Raw genomic sequence first — 5,273 nt, 5'->3', positions numbered from 1 at the left:
GAAACAATACAACATTTATTCCTTGAGTGCCCACTCGCCAAATTGCTTTGGAGAACGATCGATGTAGTCTTTAAGATTAATCCTCCAGTTCACATTGAATCGTTGTTTGGAACGTGGTTAGCTGGGGTTGAGCATCTTACTGCGGCTCATAATCGGATGGGAATATGTGCGCTCTTATGGGCTATATGGAATTGTAGGAATGATATGATTTTTAACAGACAAAACACTTTATCTTTTTTGCAGGCCATCTTCAGAGCTATCGCATGGATGCGTACGTGGTCCTTACTCACTCCTATGGACTCCAGGGAGCCTTTGATTACTGGGTGCAACCAGTGGGAGATGGTAGCACGGGTTATATTCAACCGGTTCGGATGGGGTCGCATAATAGGATAGGAGTCTAGGGAGCTTATCATTTACATTGCCTTACCGGTTGCGATTTTGAGCATGTATTTTTCTTTTCTTTTGTTTCGCTCCGCTTGCAAGTTGTAATACTTTTATAACTTTGTGCTACTTCGAGACTCTTTAATAAGATGATTGCATGCATCATTATGATGCAGAGGCCGGTGTTAAGGCATATCTCTCTAGATGTAGTTTTGGTGATTGATGACAACATGTTTGCGGACTAATCGTGTGCTTTGAACATTTCAGAGATTCATCCTTTGGCACGAGACGATTTCTTTCCCCTCGGTGTGTTATTCAAAATGGTGTAGCTCTTTGGTTTCTATTTTGGTGAACTAGTTCCGTAGGAGTCACCGTACTATCAAGAGGGGGTCCTCTTTGGTAAGGCTAGGGTGGAATCAACACGTACACATCCTTCTCACACCCTCTGAGCCTTCCCGCTTCGATGGAGGTTCCATTCCCATTCCTCTTGAGTTCGTTTTTGTTCCAGCGGTAGTACCGCGGTGCCCAGCGGTAGTACCGCTTAGGAGTCACAGGCGGTAGTACCGCTCGGCAGCGGTACTACCGCCGGTGGGTCCTCAGCCGTAGTACCGCTGCGGTACCAGGCCCCTACCGCGTCGACTCGAGGGGGTCGCTTCTTGTGTCGGATTGTGCGGCACTAAGCAGCGGCAGTAGAGCGGTAGTGCCGCTCATGAGCGGTAGTACCACCCTACCACCGCAGCAGTACCGCACTGGGTCCAACTCCTGCTCTCTCGCCAGCCCTCCCAGGCTGCACGGCAGTACCGCGAGGGGGAGCGGTAGTACCGCTGGCCACAGCGGTAGTACCGCCCACACATGCGGTAGTACCGCCCTCTGCGGGGCTGTTTGGGGGGTAACGATTGGATTGTTCCCCCCTCTATAAAAGGGGTCTTCTTCTCCAAAGTTGAACTACCTCTTCCCCTAAAAAGCTCCATTGTTGCTCCAAGCTCCATTTCCGCCCGATTCTCTCCCTAGCCAACAAACTTGTTGATTTGCTCGGGATTGGTTGAGAAGGCCCCGATCTACACTTCCACCAAGAGAAATTTGATTCCCCCCACTAATCCCTAGCGGATCTTGTTACTCTTGGGTGTTTGAGCACCCTAGACGGTTGAGGTCACCGCGGAGCCATAGTCCATTGTGGTGAAGCTTCGTGGTGTCGTTGGGAGCCTCCAATTGAGTTGTGGAGATTGCCCCAACCTTGTTTGTAAAGGTTCGGTCACCGCCTCCAAGGGCACCAATAGTGGAATCACGGCATCTCGCATTGTGTGAGGGCGTGAAGAGAATACGGTGGCCCTAGTGGCTTCTTGGGGAGCATTGTGCCTCCACACCGCTCCAACGGAGACGTACTTCCCCTCAAAGGAAGGAACTTCGGTAACACATCCTCGTCTTCACCGGCTCCACTCTTGGTTATCTCGTGCCTTTACTTGTGCAAGCTTGTTTGTGTTGCATCCTTTGCTTGCTTGTGTGCTTGTGGTTGTTGCATCATATAGGTTGCTCACCTAGTTGCATATCTAGACAACCTACTTTGATGCAAAGTTTAATTTGGTAAAGAAAAGCTAAAAATTGTTAGTTGCCTATTCACCCCCCTCTAGTCAACTATATCGATCCTTTCAATTGGTATCAGAGCCTTGTCTCCTTATTAAGGACTTTGCCGTCCGAAGAGTATGGTTGACACCGTAGACGGTGGGGAGGAGCACTCCGGTGCGAATCCGGTCTCGTCTACGGGCGATGGGGGAACCGCGGTCTCTCGTGAGGAATTCAATGTGGCTTGGACACATTGAAAACCTCCATGACGACCGAGGTTGAAAGCATGTTTAATAAATTCATAGAAGGGCTTAAACTATCCACCGCACCGTTGAAAGTGGGTGATCCCGCTAACAAGGTGACGGATGCTAACTTCGACAAGGGGGAAGCTACTAGTGAAAAGGCTCCTTCTTCTAGTGGTAAGAATGGCACCGGCATCTTTGCTCATGTGGAACCTCCACCTATTTATGGTGGACCGATTCCTTCTACTCATTTGAATCATGCTGGTCCTCCCCCTAAGATTGTTAAAAATGAGGACTTTGATTCTTGGGTCTATCGTTTTAAGCGTCATTTAAATCATGTGAATACTAATCTTTGGAGCATCATTGAAGAAGGTTTCTATCCACGTGACCGAAGCAACTTCACTCCTAGAGAAGCCGCGGATAATCAATTCAATGAGAATGCTCTCTTCATCATTCAAGATGCAATTCCACCCGAAGGTCTTCCTCACCTCCAGCCCTACTCCATGGCCAAAGATGCATGGCACCAAGTTGTTTCCCTCTACCGGGGAAGCGCAAGCATTCAACGCTCCAACTATGAAGTGGTGCAAGATGAAGCCGACGAGTTTGCAATGAAAGAGGATGAAGAACCTCATGAGCTCTATCGGAGAGTAACCAAACTCGCGGTTTCACTCCGAGATCATGGAAGCAAGGACACGGATGACAATTGGATCAAGCGCAAATTCCTCAAGGAAATGATGCCTTACCACAAGGCCATGTCCTCCGTCATTCGTCAAAGGCCGGACTTCCATACTTTGTCCTCAAGTGAAGTGTTGGATGAGTTTGTGGCTATGAGCATGTTGGACAAGACCGCCGACAATGCGGTGCTACGCTCTCAAAGGGCAAAGAAGCCCAACCTTGCATTGAAGGCCAAGGTTTCTGTTGAAGAAGAGGAAGAAGAGGATGAAGAAGAGAACAACCCCGAAGATACAAAGTATGATTATCATGAACACATGGATCTTGCTTCTAGGCAATTTTGGAACAAGAAGAACTCAAGGCCCAACTTCAACAAGAGCAACTCAAGTGGTGCCAAAGTCAAGCAACGAGTGAGAACTTGCTATAATTGTGGCAATGTGAGTCACTTTGTTGCGGAATGTCCATACGAGAAGAGGGAAGGCAATGGTGGCAAGCTCATCCGAAAAGACAAGGCCAAGTCTTTCCCCAACAAGAGCAACTTCACCAAGAAGACTCATTCCAAGGGGTTGGTGGCCCAAGAAGAGTATCATGAGGATGACGATGATGAAGATGGAGAGTCGGTCGCCATGGCCTCTGTTGCCATTGCGACAACCCCACGGGTGTCTCTCTTCGACTCACCCAATGAGAACATCACCGCCAAGTGCCTCATGGCTAAAGCCACCAACAAGGTAACCCCCAACATCAAAACTACCATCATTAATAATCCCACTTTGATGGATTGCATTGATGAACATGAGGGATCTAATGTGGAGAAGAATGAGTTTGAGTCCTTTATGAGCAATCTTAAGGGTAAATCCAAGAAGCACTTTTTTGCTCTCTTGGAACAACTTGGTGAAGCCAATGTCATGATCGAGGCTCATGAAGAGATCATCTCTAGGATGGAGGGACATAGTCGTGACTATGCCGATGAGATATTGGATCTCTCCAACACTCTAGAGGAAGAGCGTGGTCATCGTTTGGCTCTTGAGGAGTCATACAATGATGATCATGCTAAGTTGAAGAAAGATCTTGATCATGCTCTTGTTGTTTCTCGTGTGCTAAATTCCGAGAAGGCCAAACTTGGGTTTGATCTTGCTAGACTCAAGGAGGAGTTTGATATACTTGACAAGGCTCATAAGGCCTTGAAAGGTATTCATGCTAGCCTCAAGGAGTCTCATGATCAACTCCAAGTGAAGCTAACCAAGGAGAAAGCCACCTTTCCTCATATGGTGTTAATTGATAATGCAAATGCTACTAACCCTTGTTGTGAGCATGTGCATCTTGTTGAGGAGAATGCTAAGTTGAAGGAGCAACTTGAGAAAGGCCTTGTGTCATGCATTCAAGGTGAGAAGAACCTCAACGACCTTTTGAGCAATCAAAAGGAAGTTGTGGCCAAGGAAGGGATTGGGTTCGCACCCATGCCCAAGAACAAGAAGAAGAATGACAAGACCAAACGACCTCCCCCTCTCAAGCAAACCTTTGTGAAGGAGGGAGAGGGTGCTTCCAAGGAGAAGAAGAACAATGCGAAGGGTGGTGGTGTCAAGAAGGCAATGCCACCCCTTCCAACAAAGCCGGCGACTTTAACCCTTCTTATGTGTTATGCCGTGCTAGTGATGGGCATGTTTATGCCAAATTTGTTGGTTCTCCTTATGAGTACATTGAATGGTCTATTTGGGTTCCTAAGACCCTTGTTACTAACATCAAAGGACCCATTACAAAATGGGTACCTAAAACCAAGCATTGATCTCTTGTAGGTGTTTGCTTCCGGTGGGGGATCATGGTTGCTCGATAGTGGAGCTACAAATCATATGACCGGAAGCAAGGACTTGGTGGTGGACGTGCACAAGATTCCATCTATGCCCACCAATGTCGAGTGGGGTGATGCCTCGTTTTCTAAGGTATTGGGACTCGGCAAGGTTGTCATTTCTCATGATCTCACGATCGAGAAGGTCATGCTTGTTGAGTCCCTTGTATACAATTTACTTTCCGTTCGTCAACTTGCAATCATGGGTTTTGCCACATTCTTTGATATTGATACCGTGGCCCTCTTGTGGAGCAAGACCCTTAAAGTAGCCTTTGTTGGGCATGTCGATAATGGTCTCTATGTGATTAACTTCTCGGAGCGACCCACTAAGACCGCGACATGCCTAATGGCTAAAGTTGACGTGGGATGGCTTTGGAATCGCCGCCTAGCCCATGTCAATATGAGATCTTTGCAAAGTCTTCTCAAGGGGGACCATGTCCGTGGACTAACAAATGTTAGCTTTGCTAAAGATCGTGCTTGCAGTTCTTGTATCAAAGGGAAACTACATGAGAAGGCTCACCCTCCCACGACTATCATTTACTCGAAGAGGCCTTTGGAGCTCCATCACATGGATC

Source organism: Triticum aestivum, chromosome 6D, assembly GCF_018294505.1.
Source record: "Triticum aestivum cultivar Chinese Spring chromosome 6D, IWGSC CS RefSeq v2.1, whole genome shotgun sequence".
Taxonomy (NCBI): Eukaryota; Viridiplantae; Streptophyta; class Magnoliopsida; order Poales; family Poaceae; genus Triticum; species Triticum aestivum.
The sequence above is the reverse complement of the archived record's forward strand: the minus strand, read 5'-3'. Positions refer to the sequence as shown.